Genomic DNA, 23,275 nt, shown 5'->3' with positions numbered 1-23,275 from the left:
AGTGTGAGGAAGTTTAAGGGACACTAAAGAGAAAAATGAATCGGTATAGATTGATAAATTTTACTTTGAGAACCATAATGTCGTTAATTTCACCATCATATGTTTATTGAAAAGGAGAAAATTAAGTTCAAAGTATCCTTTTTAAATTTCGCACCAAAATCTCCACGCGTGACGTCACGGATTTCAAAGTGTATTTATGGTATTTTGGCGCCATTGGCCAACAAAATTTCCTCAAACTTGGTATGTTAACTCTATGGCCCCCTCGGAGGGGTAGTGTACTTCGTTTTTACCGTTTAGGAACTACGTAGGCCCTCGTAGGCACCGTCAAAATATGTGACGTCACGGCGAATGGTGCGGAAACTTCAAGGTGGCGTCGCCACCCACATTTTCGTTTTGCGCAATTTCTCGCTTACTAAGCGTCTTCTCGCAGCAAGCGTGGTGTTTTGGTATCGTGAAAGAGTAGTTTACTAATACGACAAAAATTGTTTTGCTCTTTAGTGTCCCTTTAATGATCCTATCGCTTTCTGTTTCCGTATCCCTTCACTTGACGTACTGATAAGAAATACCACGCATGTCGCACGCCTTGTTTAAAAGAGAGCGCAGTACCGAGTAGCAGTATTCTTTAGCAAAACAGAGCGAACAGAACGAAACAAAACGAAATACGTAGTGAGTGTAGTCACCGGACAGAGGCGAATCTTAGACACTGCTTCTCTTAAAGTGCCATCCGCTCTGGAGGTGAAAGAAACTTCCATCGCGCTGGCCATCAGGAGCTCTTTCGCTCGGACGGTCATAAGCGACTCTAACGAGCAATAACAAATTTCGCTAAAGAAAGCGTAGCCGTCCCTGCGGCAAGGATTTTTGAAAAAGGACCGGGGTGATGCAAACCGTGGAGCTAGTGTGGGTCCCTGCCCGCTCGGGGAACCCGAGGAATGAGGAGGCGCATCGTGTGTCCCGAGGCCTATAAACTGGAAGTGCGCCCTTCGGGCCCAGTTTTTTCCGGGTGCGGCACCGATTTCTTATAATGACGTCACGAATTACTACAAGAACGAACGGAGGCATTACCCTCTGCCAGATGACGACCTCACGAGAGTGAAGGCCACAATCCTACGCCGCATACAAACCCGCTCCTTTCACCAGTCCTCATAGTCTGCCAATTATCGCGAACGGAGAATTCAATCCAGACTGTCAAGAGAGAGAGAGGTGAAAAAAGGAAGGCCGGGAGGTTAACCAGATATTAGCACCTGGTTTGCTACCCAGCACTGGGGAGGGGAAATAGAGACCAGAACGCCGCCCCTGTGTGTGTTGTTTTTTATCTTGTGTGTGTAAGTACGTTTTTTTTTCTCCTCTTTTTTTCCCCTCTCCCTCTCTCTCTCTAGACCCCCCCCCCCCCTCCCCAAACTGTCAAAATTGTTGTCGAAATGGACTAGCTACCCAAGATCACAACTTGCGGGGATGTGAGTGTGTCACCCTCCGAAATCACTCCTACCAGCGCCCTCAAAATTAACATGGGACTAACTCGTCAGAACTCCTGAGCCAAAAGAGTCCCTTCCCACGTGGAGGCACCTTGAGGTGCCGGACAGGTTACTTTTAGTCAAATAAATTAAGTTGATACCACCACCTTACTTCTAACAAGAACCGCCCCTGTCGCCGTTACCGCCGAAGAATCGGGGCACATTTTCGCCGAATAAAGTAGTTGGCTCCAGACCGTTCGAGCTTTTGCTGATCTAGTCGCAAGACAACGGGACAGTACGAATGCCGCAGAGCCCTGATTTTTCTATAACTTTAAGCCAATGGCCTGTTCATGTCGAAAGTAATATGTCAATATATATATATATATATATATTATATATATATATATATATATATATATATATATATATATATTATATATATATATGATGCCCTGGTCCCTGGTGCACTTGGCTGGTACTGTGTAATGGATAAAAAATAATGCCATCTATTACGCCTTGATAGTATACCTTGTAGAGATGAATTCAGCACAAATTTGTTCTTCCCTGCATGAAGCGGTGTGCTTGCTGCCTGTCATGACAGTGTGCGCTTTCGATTAATCGCAGCGTAGGCTTTCCCCTGAAGCAAGGTTTCAAAGAAGAAGCAAGCAGGTTTATACGGAATCATAATACTTTACGTTAGGTTAACATTATTGCGCAGAACCATCTGACTCTTCAAGGTGCTCCTTTGCAACTTTTTAGTCGTGAGACTTCCGTTCCAAACCAATTCTGGAGCTTTATAAAGCAGCCTAACGTTGAAAAATGGTAAGTACGTAGAAGTCATTACCTTGGAGGTAGTCTACAACGCTCGGTCATTAATCACGCACGTGGAATCATTTTCGCTTGTGCACTGCGCAAGGGCTTGATAAACGACATGCTGTCCCTCACAGATATGCCTGTTGCCATGCCAAACGTTAAAAAGAAATATCCACAATATAATAATTCTAGACATATACGTAAAAGCGTCAGCTTCCGCAAATTCTGCAAAGACAAAAATGCAAGAATTCGGCTGGTAAATTGTACGTACACATTACACAGTAGTTATTATAACAAGACGGACTAATAAGAATAATATCTGGGGTTTTACGTGCCAAAATTACGGCAGGAATTTGGGCCACGCCGTAGTGGAGGGAGACAAAAAGTTCGACCACCTGATGTTCTTTAACGTGTACTTAAATCTAAGCACACGAGCCTACACGCGTTCGTTTCCATTCTTGCTGCATGTAATCTTTGTATCTGCAGAAGCCGAACACTGTGACAGAAAAGTACCTGACGTAAGAATAAGCAAAAAGAGGGTGGGGCCGAAACGGCGTTTCTCCACCTTTTTTCTGTAAACCGAATACATCAATGCACACACGTACACGTCAAGACAAATTTTATTCACGTATTCAAATAACATAGCCGGGAAGCAGGCGGGTGTGCACTGAAAGGGCTCTAGAAAACCCACGTGGGCTTAGAAGTGTGGTTGTGCAAGGATGTAATTTTGGAAGCGTGTGATCTCGTGTGTCACCCTCAGCGTCACCCTCTTTCATTCCTTTTACCTTGCGGCTATCATTCACCATTATTTTATTTCGTTTCTTCTTTATTCTTTTTTAAGCTGCGTTTCTCTATTCAGGTATTCAAGCATTACAGGCACCGTGCAATTTTTTCGTTCTACGCCAGGTAGCTGGTTCCCCCACGTCTGCTCTGTATCCCCACTTTTATTCCTTCGGTGGAATGGTTGAGTATGCGCACTGAACCATCCCACTGAAGGAATAGGGGAAAGACAGAGGTACTTGTGCGTAGAATAAAAAGAGACGTAGAAGTAAAAGCTAATATAAGTGCTAAAAAAGAAAAATAATCGTTTTGGTTGCTTTTGACCAGCCGAAAGAAAGTAACGTGTATGGAGTCGACCGTAAATCAGAGGAGATACCTGGGGTTGCAAAAGTTAGAGAAGCTAACGCGAACAAATAAAGTAGCTTTAGCTTAAGAGGCAACATTCAAAGGGACCATTAATGATTACGCAACATGAAGTATTGGTTACATATACGGATGTTCGTTTTAAAGAGAATGAAAAATGAACGAAAGAAAAAAATCCACTGCTGACGCACTGTGACTGTCTGGCTATATACTGCTAACAGATATGTGTCGGACACCCATTGGTGTGGAATAAATGGGAAATAGGAAGTAAGAAATGAACAGTGGATAAACTAAAACGATGGCAACAATTACATATATACCTACTCACATGGAAATGTCAATAGAGTGAGTGAGTGAGTGAGTGAGTGACTGTGAGTGAGTGAGTGAGTGAGTGAGTTGAAGTGAGTGAGTGAGTGAGTGAGTGAGTGAGTGAGTGAAGTGAGTGAGTGAGTGAGTGAGTGAGTGAGTGAGTGAGTGAGTGAGTGAGTGAGTGAGTGAGTGAGTGAGTGAGTGAGTGAGTGAGTGAGTGAGTGAGTGAGTGAGTGAGTGAGTGAGTGAGTGTACATTTTGCTTAAGCCACCGTATCCGTTTGCGTAGAACGACGTGCAATGCGAGCGCGTACACTGGCGTATGCAAAAGGAATGAGCGCGCTACTTCATTCATAAAGTAGACACGTGTTGTTTTTCTGTTCCAGCATAATGTTGTAATTATCTTCTTTCTGAAGCCTCCCGCATTGCTCGCCGTCGTCGCCACGCGAGTCATCCTTATTTCCACACTAAAAGACAAGCGCAAATCATTGTTAGCATGGCGATGCTAGTGCATATTTGTTTAGCAGTGGTGAGCCAGCGCCCGCTCACAAGGCAAGCATATGCAACAATGAATGAATGACAGCTGTCCTCGGCTACTGTTGCTGACTTTTTTTTTTTCGATTGTTTTGATCGTCATGGTCATTTTTTTTCTATGTTTCCATTGTGGACGGAGAGAACAAGCAGTAAGTGTAAAAGAGAGATAGGAAAATGGCGTCAAGAGTCGGTAAATCAGAGGCACAGTGGTTCAAATGACGGTTCACACAATTAATGCCCTTGCTTTGTAAAGAAAAAGCGTCATAATAAATACTGTCACATTATCAAAGACTGACTTATCAACGCTTGGTGAGAGTGCGTATTAGCGGGCACGCACCGAACGTTGATTCATGCGTGCGCAAATATAGCACACATGCATGTGTTAAGGGTTGCTTGCGAAAGAGTTGTTTGTCTTTCGTTGTTGACGAGCGGTACTCCGGCCGTAGGAATATTTCCTTTGGGTTTCTTTTGGTTTCTTGGCCTTTCTTTTGGTACATATCAGGCCCTTTCTATCTTTAAAGGGGTAGACTACACTCTACGTACAAAACAGTTAGAGTTAGTGTACCGTATTTAATCATGGTTTTGTGAGCGTCAACGCGCGAAAAGAAAGAGCAATATTGTCTGGGTAACTATGCCCGGATAACTATTCATCTGGGCTTGTCTATGTATATTTTCAGTTTAACGTATTATTATTTAAAAGTACCTTACAGGCCCCTTGAGGCATTGCGTAAGGGGGAGTAATGCAAAAAAAAAAATGTTACATTTGAACAGTGTATAAAATGAACCGCGTATAAATACCTAAGAAATACATAAGAACAGCAAAAAAAAAAAGTAAAGGCTATTTCCCTTTAAATCTTGCATTAGGGAGTTTTCGAATAGGGTTCTGCGCATGGTTTTTACGCTCGGTGTTCGCCTCTAGCGTTTCAAGCGCCACGGTGGCCAGAAAAAGAAACTAATAATTAATAATAAAACTAACAAATATTATTAATTAAAAGCTGGCACAGAGATTACCTTCGGTAGGCCTATTCTTTAAAATTTTTACAGCCAAGCTCTTTAAGGTGTCGGTAACTTATGTTCCGTCGTAAAAAAAACTATCATCATCATGAAGCGGCACGCGCTCTCTTCATTCTCTTTACTGTAAAGAAAAAATCCGCAAACAGCGGGTGGGGGCTCGAGCACCCACCGCCTGTTTACGGATATTTTCATCGCAAGCATTCATGTTCCCCTTGCTGCCGTTTTTTGGATCTTTACAGTAAAGCTGTTTTAAGATATCGGTAACTTGTGCTCCGTCTTGAAAAAACTCCTCAGGTGGGTATGGGCCACAGGAATTTTGGCAAGGCCCACCGCCGTGTACAGCAGGTGTGAGTGTCAAGCGAAAACGAACACCTGAAAAATAGAGAGAGAGAGAGAGAGAAAGCAATAGAAAGAAAGAGGGGAAATAGAAAAAAAAACGAAACAAACACATAAAAAGATAAAAAATAACCTAGAAGACATAGACAGACAGTGAAAGAAAAAAGAGAAGAACGCGATAGAAAGAAAGAGGAAGAGAAAAATAGAGAGAATAAGGGAATAAAGACATAAAAAGACCGAAAAACATAGACAGGAAGAGAGAGAGAAGGAGGAGTGAGAAATAGAGAACGAGAGAGAGAGAAGAAAGGGAAGAAAGAGAAATGAAGATAGAAAGACGGAAAAAGAGAAAGAAACAGATGGATAGAGAAAGGAATAGAAAGAAACAGATACAAGAAAGAGTTTCATGAAACAGAGAGAAAGAGAAGAAAGAAGAAAAAAAAGATAAGGAGAAACAAAGAAGGCCACTCAGCTGCGCTCTTCCTTCAGGCTTGGTACCAATGGTCAGAAGCTGCCATGACTTTTATATATTCAAGATGCAGTTGTAATGAATTTACTGGTAATCTCCATCGGTTCAGTGAGTCTACATTCTTGCCGCCATCAGCCAAGACAGTCCAACTTCTAACCACCATCGTTGCGCTAAGCCTACAAGCTCCCAAATCGACAACTGATCTTAAAAACATGGACCATATTCCGGCCGTTCTTTGTCGTAAGCGTTTGATATACGGAAGCGATATAGCCTATAACAGCATTTTTATTAGTTCATAATGTTACGCATTGCTTAGAAATCGGGTCAGTTTGGTCTTTGGGCGAGAGCTGTCGCCTCAATAGGTGTCGCCATGTTTGTTTGACGCAAAGCTTTTGGGGCAGGCTTTGGGGTTCCCGCTAAATTCGAGAAATAGCGTCACCAATGCAAAAACCCAAGCACTGTTTGGGTCTCGTGCATGCGCAGTGGCCTCAAGGATATCTCTTTGGGGCCGCAAAACATTCTTGGCCCCTATTCGAAAACTCCCTATTATTACTAATGAATAACATGTCGATTATTTGTTCCTCAACATTCTTTTTCTTTTCAGAGCAACATGCAGCTCATTCCTTGAAAGCTGACGTTCACATTTATGTGCTAACAAATTTTGATTACCAAGTGACGTTGGTTTTTATATTGTGCTACCTGAAAAAAAGAAAGCGAATTAGTTTCAATTGCATCGAATGCGATAACTACGTGCCCGAAAACAATCAAGAATTCATAGTTTAACCTGAAGCGCTGCCGCTGAAAGTTACAGCAAGGTTTTAGCACTTTATGTAAGGCGGTCTTGGAACGTTGGCGTAGAGCGAGGAGCTCTTACTTGGGCGGACACCGTCAGGAGCAAAGGACAAGCTACAGCACAGGTAGGTTCGGGTTTACTCCCAGAGCACGACACACACACATCTGAAATATCATATCTAAAGCGCGAAAACGCCGATGATGAAAGAAACAATACGCAAACTCACGGTCGCCATCGCCGAACTAAAAAATGACAGAAGCGCGTCCACCGCTACACCCACCACCGATCACGCCGCCAATGCAGTCGCTTCGTCACAGCTGCAGCCCGTAGGCGCCCATAATGATGACGGCGAGAGCGCACCTAAGAAACGCGCGATCGTCCGCGACCAGCCAGCTTTAAGGCCCGAGGAGTTGGACGATATTAAGAGCACGCTTTCAGCGATTAAGGAGAGCCTTCAGTCCTTGGCGAGAGTATTGGCCCTTGTACATTCAACCCTTGCGGCCCACGGTAATCGGTTGGGCCAGGTGGAACACTACCTAGACCACATCGTCGCCCCTGCCGTCGCCGCGGGTCAGCCGGTCTCACAGCGCACAACCACACCAAGTTCACCCCACACGCGGCCCTTTTGCACCCGTCGGGTGCTCAGGCCAACACCAGCATGCTTCAAGATGGCCACGCCAAATGACGAGTTGCGAATCTGGCAATGGAACTGCAGGAGCTTCGCCCATAAGAAAGCCTCCCTGCAGCAATACCTCCGTAGTCACGAGGCCAACCCCACGTCATCCTGTTACAAGAAACTGCAGTACCAACCGACACGTTTTCCGGATACCAGTGGATACCCGGCCCCTCGGGAGGACGCGGGTACCGCCACGCTGGTTGCTAACAAGATTACTGCATAGCACACAGCCTCGATGAGCCCGAAATCGAACATGTTATAGTAGAGATCATCCCTGGAAACACATCCCGACAAAGCGTGTAAATCCTCAATGTGTACAGCAGCCCCAGCCACCACAGACAACGGTTCACACGCCTGTTCCAGAAAGCCATCCGTCTCGCAGAGTCCAACCCGCTAGTGATCGCGGGTGACTTTAACGCCGCACATCGTGCCTGGGGGTACGCGTACGACACCCCCAAGGGTAACAAGCTTTGGCAAAACGCTAACGACATGGACCTTGTTCTCATCACGGACAAGGCTTTCCCTACACGCACCGGCACATCAACACAAGAGACACCACCCCGGATCTCTGCTTCGTCAAGAACATTGCCGACGCCCGTTGGTCCAACCTCGCGGTAGATCTTGGTAGCGATCATTTCTTACTGGCCGTACACCTCCCCACTGTCTGCAAGAAGACCAAGTTGTATACGTGGGTTGACTGGGACCTTTTCCGGAAGACCCGCGCAGAACGACATCCTCCAGACGCCGCCCCAAGCCTCGAGACGTGGACGGCCCAGCTCAAGGTCGACGTCGACAAGGCGACTAAAACCATCACTACGGACTTACCAACCGAGAAGATGGACAGTCGCCTCGCCCACCTGCTCGAGGCCAAACAGTCTCTACTGGCCAGCTGGAAAGGACAGCGCCTTATCGGAGGTTGCGTAAACGCATATCTGAGCTGAACAAGAACATGGAGGATCATTGCCGCGCCCTTTCTAAGCAAAGTGGGACGAGGTTTGTAACTCGATTGACGGTCAGGTCCGAATGGCAAATCCTGGAACCTCCTCAGACACCTGCTCGACGACACCAACACCCGCACGAATCAGCGTCATTCGCTCGCGAAGATACTCCATCAGGCTAAACGGACCGCGCCACCGGAAGACGTCACGAAGACCCTCGTGCAGAAATATCTCCCGCTTCCCACGGGCCCTTCGACTCCTCACCCAGAATACCTTGGTACCGACAACACTCAGTTAGACGCCGACTTTTCCGTCGAAGAGGTGCGGCGAGCTCTCCACGAACTCAATGGCCGTTCCGCCCCTGGCCCCGACGGCATCACGAACAAGCTTCTACGCAACCTGGACGACCCCTCCGTCACTTATCTCACAGACACCATCAACGAATATGGAAAAAGGGCGAGCTACCCGATGCCTGGAACTCGCCCACACGATCCTCATTCCTAAACCGGGCAAGACGCCGAGCCTAGATCACCTGCGTCCCATCTCGCTCACATCATGCGTGGCCAAGGTGGCTGAACACGTCGTCCTCAACAGGGTCGGTCGATACCTCGAAGATCACGATTGCCTCCCACACCACATGATTGGCTTCCGGTCAGGATTATCGACTTCAAGACGCTATGCTACTTTTAAAGCATCAGATTCTCGACGGAGGTAACACTCAGGACACTCGTGCCATACTCGGCCTCGATTTAGAAAAGGTCTTCGATAACATCACACACTCGTCCATTTTGAAGGCGATCGCAAACCTCGGGCTGGGGCGTCGGTTTTACGACTTTGTCCGCTCCTTCCTCACTGGGCGCAGAGCCGTCCTCTGCGCAGGAGACCTGGTGTCGGAAGAAGTCGAGCTCGGACAGCGAGGCACTCCCCAGGGATCCGTCCTCTCACCGACGCTCTTCAACCTCGTGATGATCGGACTCTCCGAACAACTCTCAAAAATCGAGGGGTTAAACCACACAATCTACGCGGACGATGTAACCATATGGTGCTCCACAGGGTCGGATGGCTTCATCGAGTCCACCCTACAGGAGGCCATCGAAACCACCGAATCCTACCTCGAACACACCGGTCTCAAGTGTTCCCCCGCGAAGTCGGAGTTGCTGATATACCTGCCCAAACGCCGCGGCGCAAAGCCCAAAGGATGGCAACCCCCGGCCGAACGCAACATCATCCTCCCACCAGAGATGGTTGTGCAGTCCCCAGGGTAGACTCCATTCGGGTCCTGGGCATGATCATCGAGTGCCGCGGAACCAATACCCAACGGTGCAGAAGCTCAAGACTAGGACTGATAAACGCCATACGGTTAGTACGTAGAGTGGCCAACCGGCACCACGGCCTGAAAGAAGACAACTTGATGCGTCTCGTACACGCGTTTGTTCTGGCCTTTTCACGTACGTCGCTGCCATGCACAAATGGCTACGTACTGAGCGCGATAAACTGAAACGCCCTATTAGAAAGGTCGTTAAAAGAGCCCTCGGCCTCCCTATGAGCACTTCCACGGAGAAACTCCTGGAGCTCGGCGTGCACAACACGCTTGAAGAGATCGCCGAGGCTCAGGAACGGGCGCAGTTGCTCCGACTCAGGACCACCAAGGCGGGCCGCCATATTCTGCACGAGCTTGGCTTCTCCTCGACGGCCGGGACCCCCCAGAGTGACGCCGGTTCCCCGCGAAATCCGAGATCTCATCACGATCAATCCCATTCCGCGAAATGTACACACCCGACTACAACAGAGGCAGGCGCCTTGCGCGGGCGACCGCCCTTCTCAAGCGCATAGACGTGAAAGCGGACGACGTCTCGTTCGTGGACGCCGCTGCCTATCGCAACAACCGAGCCTTCGCCGCGGTCGCGGTTTTCATCCACGCAGCGGATTCCTAAACTCCGCCACTATCCTCACCGAGACCCCGAAGTAGCTGAGCAAGTAGCCATAGCCTTAAGTGTGCTTCGACAGCAAACGAGGAAGTCATCTACAGCGACCTCTAGAGCGGCCATGAAAGCCTTCGAACGTGGCGTCGTCTCCGATCAGGCGTTACGCATCCTCCGCAGCGTGGGATCCGAGTACTCCTCAAGCATCACACCGTCATCTGGTCCCCTGCCCATCTCGGCCGGGTGCCGGGCGCCCCGTTCCAACCTCAACGAGATCGCCCACGACGCAGCGCGCGCGCTTACCGACCGCGCCGTCACAGGGAACCTCATCTCGCCGAGTTAGAAGCCAACCGGGACGCACCCATTACGTATAACGACATCACAAAACACTTTTACCTTGGACGCCGCATTTTTCCGCCCCCGCATCCGAAACTTAACAGGCCGCAGGCGCTAACCCTACGCTTACTGCAAACGCACACATATCCAAACCTCGCCAAGCTTCATGTTTTCTATCCCGACGCGTACCCCAGCGACACGTGCCCCTCGTGCGGACACACGGCGACACCACACACATGCCCTGGGAGTGTAGAAACGCTCATCCCGGCTCTACCTCACACAAGTGGAGACGTCCCTCAGAAGCTCGCTTCTCGCCGACCAGCAATGGCTGTCCAGCAGGCCCGAGGCGGCCGCCAGGTATTCTCTGTCGGTCCCAGTGGCGTAAATCCCGGGGGGGTCAGGGGGGCCCTGACCCCCCTGTGTTTAGACTGGGGGGGACCCTCTATGCAATGGTCCCCCCCTGAGATTTTGCATTCGAACATCTTCCATGTTGGCTTGCTTGAAGTTTATTTTCACACGTGCCGTTCTAAATCGCCCCAGAGTTCCAGCCTCTCAGATACAACGAAAGAAATAAGCACAATTCAACAACTTACGATAATATTTTTACGACATCTTCCCTGCGATGTTCAAAGTCTGCAACCACATCCATAGCACCAATCACGAATACCGCTGCCATGCAGCGGCCGTTTATCCACGTGGTGACGTATCATTGCGCCTTCTAACTCGCTGAGAGCAACGAGATTCGTGAAGACATTTCTTCAACACCGAGTCTGGGGCGAGAGAAATTGAGTAAGAGAATTCGGCCTTTGCTTGCAAATATCGCCACAAATGAGTCATCTTTTCACACCCAACTGAAACTGCACGCATTTTTCAGTACCCCTATTCATTCCGTTGCCCCCATATGTAACTTCCGGAGCCCCTGGCTGCGCGCGCGTTTTTCACGAACTTCTGGGCCCGATCAACCCGGTCGTTCAAACTACAGTGTTCTAGAAGTGTTCGCAGCGTCACCTTAGAGTCACTTAGAGTCAGAGGTAGCATATGCAGTAGCTCTACGTCACCTGAAACTTTCCGGCGGGTTACAGGGCGCAGCTAGCTCGCGTTGCTGTTTTGCGCGCAAGAAAAGTCTGAATTACGGTGCGCGACACACGAAACTTCTTTTCATGCAAATTTCTGTGAGTTGTGAAATAAAGTGCTGTCGTTGTGACCGATTTACAGAGGGTGGGCGATATTTTAATAGGCTATGATGAATATGAATGCTCCTGCGTGTGGGGCGTTCAAGTTCTTTTTTTTTTTTGTACTGCTGGTCGATACGATTTTCAATGCCCTTTCCCCACTGTAGCGATCCTAGCGACTTCACTCCCGCCTTTCGAGCCCCACTATACCGGATAAACAATGCCTCATTTTTTATTTATTTGCTTTCGCATGAGCTGGTCTCTGCGACTAACCTACTTAATGCTGTTTTTTTTTTTCGCGAATCAATAATCGGCGGAATCACTTGGCTTTGTATTAAATGTATCCGCACGGTAATCTTAAATTTTTTTATTTGCAGACATAGATCATACAAGGTTACCAAAACTGGTTGGACTCGTAGGCTATATATTTACGTGCGGGTCCAATGAAAAAAACAACAACCTATACATAGGTTTATGAGTACATAACAAGTAACACACATTACGTGCGTACATTTTTATTACACCGCAGAATTGCACCACCAAAATAACACTCGACAGCGTCACGTGCTGACAAACTAGTTTTATTTACACGGAACCCTGCCTATGTATGCGCAAATGCTGGCCATATCACAATATGGATTAACAATACATGCATGGTCGCTCGTGATAAAACAATAAACTGCCGATGACAACCGTCGATCTAACTGGAGCATCTCAAAGGAGCCCAATCCCCGTGGGCCTCCCCCGCTACTTCAATCATCCCCCCTAAATCTCTTTTTTTTTTTGTACATCGATCTCTATCCAGCCCGTTTCATCTGGCAGTAGTTCTGTGCTTAGGACTTCGAGCGAAACAAGCAGCCAGAATTCTTTATCATTTTTTAGAAGTACCCTGACCGCTTTACCAAAGCACGAGTAAGGTTTTGCTGTCACCGCCCTCGTAATTTCTTGCTTTTAATGTTATCGCACTTGACTTTGCGCGGTCACTCTGAGCTTCGTTGCGTCCAGCTGTTTTTTGTTGTCAAACGCTGCACCAGAAATTTCTCTGCACGTACGCTGCATGCTCTATGTGCACGACCGCCGGAGACTGTAAAAAGCGCCTCCCTCCCGTCCAGATGCAGCGGCGGGCCGTCTTTGAGACAGTTGCAGTGTACGGATAGACACAGAAGCCGCTCCTTCAGAAAAACAAGCATACATAAGTGCAGCAAAGCTGCTCGCGTGGTGCCGACAAAGGTCCTTCAAGCGAATGAATGGCGGGAACATGCGCTGCAGGCATGCACGAATGTAAACAGTAGCTTCTACTACTTGGGTAAGCTTTAAAAAAGAATAAAATGCTCAACCCCCTTCTCCCTCCGTTGTTTTTTTTTTTGTGATCTCTTGTTCTGTCATTGCGGTGGCCCTCTCCCCGCCTCCAACCCCGCGTTTGTTGATACCCCCCCCCCCCCGGAATTACAGCGTAACCAGCGTAACCCCGACCAAGAGGACGCGCTTCACACCCCGCAAGAGAAGTTTTCAGGAGAAACTGGCGGCAACACCCCTGGCGGGCGCCCAAGCAATCGACGCGGAGAGGGCCGTGGAGGCGCGGCGCAGAGATACGGCAGTGAGCCCACTGCCCAATTCTAGTACACTGTAGTTCAAACGAAGACGCCTGTCCTCCGGTTTCACTTTGTGGCGGAAAAGCAGGGGGGCAAAACTTTCTTTAGTAGGTTGGACGACGACAGAGAATCAACACGTCCGCTTGGTTTGAACGCATCACGAAGACTGCTTTGTTTGTTCACTATTTACAGTGCTCTCGTAGAGAGGGAAAATGAAAAGGAAAATAGAAATACAGAACACAAGCACAGTCAAAAGATTTTCTCTCACCCGCACGTGCAACAAACTTGAAGAACAGAGGGGAAAACGCTTTCCCTGTGTTGGGACGCTCCGTGTGGCTTTCAGTGTTCTTTCACGGGGTGGGCGCGTGGGTCGTAAAACGACGAATGTCAAGGACGTTCTCCGCTCTTCCCGTACTCATCGTCGCCTTCAACCTCCTTAGTTGCAACCCCGAAAATGCGTCCCCCGGGTTGCCCCTCTTCCTCCTTTTCGCCGCGGGGTTTTCCAATTAAAGCTGCTTCGAAGTGGGGGCTGCTTCCCAATATTCGACAAATACGACATCACTTGTCAGTCGTTCGGCAGTTTCAGCCTGCACGCGTCCACAGAAGTGCTGCCAGCACTGCAACCGGCCGCGCAACCTTCTTGGCGTAATGTGCTTGTGACTTTCAACTGGACTGGGAAGATGCCGCACAAGCGGCAGAGTTCGCTGAGCTCGTTCTTTCTGCCGAACTCCAAGCGACCTTCGTCGGAAGACAATGTCACCAAAAACACTGATGAGGTGAGCCTTTTATGTAATTGATCATTGATTATAATTTTGTTTTGTCGGGTACCCTTAGTGCAACATACAAGGATTTTTATTCTGATTAAAAAAAGGGGGAAGTGACAGTTACTTGAATGCCGCCTTGAAAGCCCAAAATGGCTTGCAGTCATTAGACAGGAGGATAACTACCACGTTACGTTAAACAACTAACAGAAATCTGCTAGATAACTTTTAAATCAATGGTTTCGTGAACTACGTTGCAACTAGCTTCAATGGAGCTATTATTAGGACTACCCTAATTCATACAATTCGCTAAAAAGCAAGGAATGTTTGGCGGTTTCATCCCCGGTTCCAGGATCACGCACCGAAGGAATTAATGCCATTTAGAAGAGCGATTTAGACGCTTAGGCCAACCTTCATTACCTTAGAATAATAACAGAGAGACGAACTAGTGAGCCGCAAGCGGAGTTGTGGTCTTGACTTCTCTTGTTTCCGTGCTTGCACGCCCAGTCATTTTAGCATGAATCGTCATCGCCTTGGAGTTGATAGAAGCGCACGCACAGCAGTAACATGTTATCAAGGCATTGAGTCCAGTGACGAGCTACCCGAAAACTCTTCTACGCACCATCTACATGGCTTTCCTAGCGCGGTTCTTGAATCACGCGAAGGAACCTCGAAACTTTGTAATGTTCAACCTCCCAGCTTTCCTGCAATATGCCAGCAAGCGAAAGTTTCCCCACGCACGATCTCCAGGCTGGTGGCTAACTTTCGGACAGTCTGTTTATTCATGAACAAAAGTGTTTACAATCAACGAACACGTAGCCGTGAGAATTTTAGGGGCAAAGCTCCTTAAGGTGGCACCCGTTCGTCCCTCGTAGTCGTAGTCGTAGTAGTCGTAGTGCGTAACCAGTCTTACGCTTTGACCTCCAAGGTGGTGCCGGTGGGAGATTTTTCCTGTGCGTTGTTGAACAATAAAAAATTCGCAGCGTGCGCGTTAACTAAAAGCCGAATTCTTCTGTCTCTCATTCCCCATTAGCAGCCATTGGCATGTTCCAGTAGGAAACGTTAGTAGAAGTGAAAGTGTACAGTGTTAGCTAAAGCCGACTTCTTCTGTCTCTCATTCCCATTAGCAGCCATTGTTTACCTCCAAGGTAGTGCCTGGTGAGATTTCTCCTGTGCGTGATTAAACAATAAAAATTTGTTCAAAACGCCGTTGATTGATGAAATAAACCAACGAAAGACGCCAGATGTTTTGTAAAAGCAAAACGAAAGAACGCCAGATGTTTCTAAAGCAAAACGAAAAGACGCCAGCTGCTTAACAAAAGACGCCAGATGTTTTCTAAAGCAATGGTTTTCTAAACACTGAAATTCACAGCGTACATGTAAAATTAAAGTGAGCTGCAAGTCGTCATAACTCATCGAACCTTTAGTATAAACGCGCCCGATCTCACGTCGGTGATGATGTACTGGGCAGAATTCACGGAAGATTCACGGTTTACCGATGAACCTCCGCAGCTTCGCCCACTCATCATCATTCACTCCGTGGATATGCTGTGATTTTTTTCGAAACGCTGCTGTAATAGCTGAGATACACCTGTTTGATGATACAAAAAGGCCCTCGCTCGTTTCTCTCTTTCCTTCGTTCATCAGCTCGTCTCTCCTCTCAACACCTTCTCGACTGCTATGGAAAGAGAGGTCGCGCAGCTACGTGTAGCCGCGCGTCCTCTCACTCCATAGGGAAAGGGCGCGGCGCCGAGTCCACACGCCACGAGCTGACGCGTTGTAACGCGTACCGGGGGTTAGGGCTTTAGAAACCATGCACCCTCGCAATGTGAAGGCTCAGAGTTGCGTATTGCGAAGGAAAAAAATATTAAAAAGCGCATACTTGAATCTCCCGTATATTAATGACACAAAACATCCCATGATGGCATGATGCCCTTTTCGTGTTTATTCGGACATCAAGCAGGAAGTGATGTAACACAGAGCGAACCGTCCAAGGGCGTCGCCCATGGCTCCTTCAATCAACCGCTCCCGCGGTGAGAAAGCAAGGAGAAGGCTTTATGTGTATACCGGGCTCTAATTTTGTTATGCAAACATAAGCTGCGCAACGAGTTCTTGATATCTGTAAAATATTTTGTGTATGCACCTGATGAAAGGGACATGAAAGTGACTTCGGTCACCTCTAACTTTCTTTGTCATATGCTCTTTCGGAGAGAACGAGGCGAGGGGGAATAATGTGGGGTCGAGTGTGGCACTCTTTTTTCTGCCTTCTTGGCGTCACGTAGCACGTGATCTATATACGAGCAGGCAGCTGACCAATAATCCTAACACTCCTAAGTTTCCTGAAGTTTCAATCCACATATATACCCTATAAAGTGGACGGGGAGATTACCGCCGCCGTAGCGAAGTGGTAGAGCATCGGACGCGTTATTCGAAGGTCGCAGGTTCGGTCCCTGCCGGCGGCAAGTTATCTTTTCGTCCACTTTAATTTCTTCACATTTGTATTCTAATTACTACAAATAACACCCCCTATACTTTCCTTGGCATTGTTGTGTGTTAGTTCTCATTACCAATGTTTCGCCATACTAGTGAAGATGTCGCGAGGTGCTGTCAACTCAGATGAGCATTCACGCTTGCTTCAAATCAAATTAAGATAACTGAAAGCTAACGTCCGCCAGTTATAAACGGCCAGAAGTACCCTTGCACGCATATAGACAATCAAACAATACAAACATCTCGAGGTTTCAATTTTGGTGTCAGTGTTCCTTTAACGTTGTTTCATATCCAGTGTGTAGATTCATCGAATACTCATCGGCTGTTTGGAACTGTGTTGTAGAAACTAGTTCGGAACGTTGTATGACTCATTCGTCGCGCAGTGCAGATCGTCACGAGCATTGCAATAACGCGATATATGATATTTGTGTTTTTCTTTTTGTTTTATTGTAAAGTTTTCATTTTTGTGTAAAATAAAATGCACATTTCTAATAATCAAGATGGCTGCCATGCAAAGTCCGGGACCCCCCCTGTTGTTTTGATGGATTTACGCCACTGGTCGGTCCCTACGTGGAAGACGCCCGCTACGCGCTGAGCGCGTTCTGCAGGACGTAAATAAAGTTTTTCCAATCCAACGTTGGCTAGCGTGGAGCGCTATCTTTGACGTCACAAGCGTCGAGCATTGATGATAGCTGTCGTGAGACCGAAGGGAGAAACCATCGGTGTTTGTCGGCACCCAGAAAATAGATTAGATGGGTTTGCGTTGGCGTTTACAGTCCGTCACAATCAGACCAATGCATGTACCAAAGTGTGCTATGTTCCAAAATGTGACGTATGCTCACAGCCCGCCTCGTACAACTGTGGTGCACTACAATCCTTTTAACAGCGGGGCTCGGCCGGACGACAGATGAGTGTCCACAGTTCTAACGCTTCGGTTCCCAGGTACACTCATAGACGGCGTAACCGTCGCGGTCGCAGACGAAGCGGTAGTCGCACAGTGAAACTTGGGAAGCGCGACTAGAGCGTGGCCGCTATAGTCACTGTAGCAGTGGTGTGTGTGGCAAGGGGTGCCTCACGTCCTTTACCGTGCATCGCTCCTCTACAAATACCGTAATCAAAGACACCCACACGAAATTGCAAAACATAGCAGAAATCACAAGAAAAACAAGATGAGAGAGAACGTAGATTTCTGCAGATTTCGCACTGGGTGGAATGGGACAAGCTTTTCCTTTCTTTTTTTGTTTTAATTGCACGTACAGCATGGTATTCCAGTAAAGATCTATTGCCTCAAGTGATGAGTACCATTTGTTACACTTATGTAACGAGGTAGAGAAAGAGAGGCAGAGAGAGAGAGCGAAGTGCGAGGGATATTGACAAAAGAGCTACGACTCTTTGTACTTATAATTAATTCGTCCTTCTTGATTCCTGTTCTTGTCGTACCCGTAATAATGTACCGTGGTTTTTGAAACGCAGCATCCAGTATCCACGAGACGTGAAGAATGTCACGGAGAGCTTACCGCTCTCCTCATATGGAGAGTACACAGTGCACTCTAAGTGGTCTTAACCTTTTTTTTAAGCACAAAGTACACTTGATCTGATGTTAACCGTCTATGATATAATAAATTTTTCTAAGCACATAGCTTTACATTGTAACAATGCAAGATGTTCGCAATTGAACTTTAGTTTGCCATTAATAATTCTTATATGTTTTCATCACAAACAAGCCATATGAGGACGACTAATATGACAACGAGATGAACTCCTCATGACATCGCCACTTTTATTGCGATAGCAATTATATGGACAGTTTCGGCTGGTTTTTGCCGTCGGCCGTCGCCGCCGTCATGCACTGTATATGTATGTGTATAGATATATAATAGTCCCAAAAGACAAAACAATTCAGAAAAATTGCTTCCGCAGCGCCGGGAATTCAACCAGCGACCTCTCGCTCCGCAGCGCGTGGCGCTAACCACTACGCCACATAAACGCAGATCCTTCAGGTAGCTAACGGCAGAGCGTTTTATACACACCCTTTACCGCTGGCAGTACTCCGAGACGGCAGGCGCTTATAAGCGTTTCTCATTACCGCGAGATGGCGCGAGGAGCGCAACGGGCGCATTTAGACATCGGTGGCCAGCTCGCTCGCTTCTTCTAATATTGCGCAGGGAGAACTTGCCCTTCCGCTGTCTGCTCGAGGGGTTATCTCGTGGTGAGGGGAGGCGGGATGTTCCGAGCTTCACGTGATGTCCGCGCTGATGTTACGGGGCGTACGAAAGTCACTCGAACTCAAGAGACGCCGCTACACGAACAAACAGAAGATGAGCGCGAACTATAAGTGTCACAGCTCGACAATTGAAGCACGCTAGTTTCCTTCGCTGCTTCAGCACCTTTGCAACAGGAGCGCTGTTCAAACTGAGAGTATCCATTGGCGAGCCTCATTTCGTATAGCATTACAGTTTCTTGCTATCACATTCATTGCTTCGCCCTTGCGGCGAAGCTGTGACTTTTTTCTCCTCGAACTGTATACTTAGTAACACGAGACAATATTTGCTAAGTCTTGCAAGCCTATAAATAAACCAATGTAAAACGAAGTCCTCTTTAATGCGAACAATCACAACTACGGTGGCATAGGTCCAAGAGCGCTCATAAGATAACTATCATCAGGCGCTGACATCACTTAAGTTTGCCAGTTAAGTATGTTTAAAATGCGAATGCATTTCGTAGCGAACCTCTGCCACTTTGAGCGTTTCTATCTACTATCTATCTATCTATCTATCTATATCTATCGATCTATCTATCTATCTATCTATCTATCTATCTATCTATCTAGCTATCTATCATCTATCTATCTATCTATCTATCCTATCTATCTATCTATCTATCTATCTATTATCTATCTATCTACTCTATCTATCTATCTAGCCGCCTACGTCTGGGTATGTGTCTGGCAGGGCTGGGCAAAGATACTTTGAAATTGTATCGCGATACGATACAGGATTCTCAGGCAAGAAGTATTGGAGATACAGATACAAGATACTGCCGCAATAATTGTATCCGATACGATACTTGGCATTGTATCTTAAGATACTTCGATACATTCTGAAGGAAAGAAGATTACTCTTAAGGGCTCGTTTTTCTTTGTTAGACACAATACTAATGAGAACAGACAGTAATGCCCAGGAAAGTATAGGGGGTGGTTATTTATGTCGTAACTTTAGAATATAAATGTGAAGAAAGTAAAGTGGACGAAAAAGATAACCTGCCGCCGGCAGGGACCGAACCTGCGACCTTCGAATAACGCGTCCGATGCTCTACCACTGAGCTACATTCTCTAATTTGTTATTATAGATCCATATAATGTAGCAGCGAACGCCTATGCACGAAAATGTTCTCTTGAAAATTTCCTAACTGTGACCTATTTGTTTCACTTTAATAAAATGTCTGTATATCTAAAAGTTTTGCCCTTCTTGCTCAAAGTACGTTAGTTTCCTTCCAAAACAATTTATTGCGATTTGCTTAGCTTCTTCACAGGACAACTCTTTATACAGTTCGCTGACTGCGGTTCTTGCTTGTCATTTTTGCAATTAATAGGAGTCGCTGCTCAGCTTGCGACCAGCTAGCGGGTTGCCATAAATCACAATAACTTCTATAACAAGACTTCGCACGATGGCGCAAATACGGTGTGGACTTTTGCCTGTCCGTAAAAGACAGTTTGTACCACTACCGTGTATCCGGACAGGTGTACAGCAGCAACGCTGGTAGCGACTTTTTTTTTATAGGGGGGGGGGGGGCGCATGGTGTATGCTAGGGGTTTGAGACCTTTCGCTAGCGGCCCCGGCCGCACACTATGGCCATCTTCGTCCTATTTGTTTTTACTTTCTAGATAAGTATGTTCATGAGCTACACAGACATGACAGGTCTCAAGCTTTCCTTTCGTGAGGAACATGTGGTCACCTGTGCTGAAACATAACCGTGGAACAAAAACTCTATATTTCAGAATCCGCTTCCAGAATCACTCGTTGTGCACATCGGTATCGATGTTTCTCTAATCCTGACTCCAAATTCCCTTCAGAAATGACCTATATGCGAGACATGGGAAAAGCTCTCCTTTCGAATGGTAACGTCATTTTGTTCAAACTATCTCCCACCATCTTCACGTCCGGCGCTTCGAACTAAATTTCGCGATTGTGGCCCGCTGGCTATAGGCTGAGTTTGAGACCCCGGTGTATACGTAGATGACGTAAAAGAGGCAATGAACTTTCATATTCTACCTTATCGGCTGTCGTAAAGGATCTTTGTTGATATCCTCACTAACGTGTAATCTTTTAGCAATTTTTCTTCAACGAGAAAACATGTGCAACACAGAGACGTCTCAGACGTATGTATAGTTGAACAAAGCGTCGGAGGACACCGCCGTTATTCGCGCTATTGCCGCTTATAGATCCCATTAGGTGGTGATTAGTAATACGAAAAATATTTAAGAAGGCCTAAAACAGGAAAACTAATATAAGTAAATAGAGAGGTGGTTCTGTATCAAACATTCACATTGAATGAGTACAGAAACACAATACAGAGGTGCGCTTAATAGCAATGAGCATGAAGTATCGTCAACTTACCTATTACGACAATAGAAAATTCAGTGCCTATGGAAAATTTGCCTCGAAACACGGCTCGTTGGACGCTCATGAGTAAAACGGAGCATTCAGTAAATCAACGTTTCTCGAATCCCCTTCCTAACATCTTTAAGATGGCTCCTAATATTTCCATTATTATAATGCAAACTACTTTGCTATTTCCTAAGCGATAAGCAGAATGCTTTGTACTGTAGCTCAAGGGACCGCCTACATAATTATATATTTGTTTTTCAAAATCGCCTTGTAACTTGTAAATGGATAAACAGTAGTAGGAAATATAAGCAGACAGTTAGAAGAATAAAGCAGAGATCTTATTTGGAATGCGTTACAAAAGACATCCTGCAGTTACCAGACAGAAAAACAGTACAGAGACCTAGGTAATGTATTGGATGCAAAATGGCAACAATAAAGCACTTGTGCTAATCATCAAGTTATGATTTCATATATTCTTGAATAAATGTAGCAGGAAGTAAAAATACGGTACGCCAGATATTTTCTGTTAGGTAAACGCTGATCCTGTTAGATCTAGGCATCAGTATTAGTGGTGCATGGTTGTTTGCATATCTTATTACATAAAAGGTAATTCATTGTATGTAAGTCAAGCTTTACATCCACGAGATCCTTCAAATCGCTATGTAAAATCCACGAGACACAAAGCGACCCATTCTTGCACGCATCACATTTCGTTACAGAGCAAGACGCAAGAGGATGCTTCAATAACAACACTGTAGCAACCATCAGAATTTGCGCGATAGACGCTGCACGCAGTGGAGGACGCGGCGCAGGACAGTGGCTAAGAGCAAGTGTCGCGGCACTGGCGCAACTAAAAAGAAAAGAAATCGACAAAACAAAAGGTAGGTGGGACTGGGCGTAGACGTCCGCGTGCTTGCTTCCTCATCTTCTGCCCTCACTGGAGGACTCTGGCGGAAAAATAAAATTGCGTCACAGCCCTTAGACTTATTCAGATGGCTTAGTGGCACCAGTACCAGCTTGAGAAGCGGAGCTTGGCCAGTGATTATTGTTTCGCACGGTTGTGTTGCGATAGAAGTATCTTGTATCTTAAGATACACGATACATTATCGAATCTATCGGAAATACAGATACAGATACTCATCTTTCGAGACGTATCGCGATACAGATACAAGATACCCATAGAGTATCTAAGATACATGTATCTTCGATACTGCCCAGCACTGGTGTCTGGGTATGATCGTCTCCTTAACTTGGTGTAGACCAAGATTGGCATGGGAGGGTAAGAGGATTTGACAAATATGACTCTGGGGTCATGACATGAATAACGCGGAAATCCTGTCGCGTACGTCGTCAAACCCTTTCCTCCTGACACGTGTGGCACACACCCGTTTACCACGGGCCGCGGCGTGCGGGTACGCGCCACAGTTGTTTAATAGTTTATATCTACCCAGGAACGTCGACAACAGACATTCTTAATTTGAATGTGAGAGCGTTAATAAAATCTAACCATCGCAGCGTCAACCTCACGAAGGGAACAAATAAATATCAGGATCCCAGCAGGAATCGACCCCAAGAATTCTGCCTGGCAATCAGCTATTCTACCACAGAGCCACGCCAGGTCCATAAAATGGTTTGGAAAAACAAGCCTATGCAGGCGTAATGTTGGTGCAACGTCAAATGTGGTTGTGGTGCTGGCTATATAATTTTACAAGAACGCAATAAACAGTATACATATGTACTCCTACGATACAGGCGTCATATCAGATTAACGTCTGTAGTTTTTAGTGTTGGCTCCGCTTTTATAGCAGTCTAATACACAATACATTTGTATTCCTATGATTCAGAAAGCTATATTGAAGAATTGCTGGACCCCGGAATAATACATTAACGAAAATTAAGTATGATATTCACATTATTGCACCA

The sequence above is a fragment of the Rhipicephalus sanguineus genome, chromosome 2 (genome assembly GCF_013339695.2).
Source record: "Rhipicephalus sanguineus isolate Rsan-2018 chromosome 2, BIME_Rsan_1.4, whole genome shotgun sequence".
Lineage (NCBI taxonomy): Eukaryota > Metazoa > Arthropoda > Arachnida > Ixodida > Ixodidae > Rhipicephalus > Rhipicephalus sanguineus.
Note: the sequence above shows the minus strand (reverse complement) of the source record.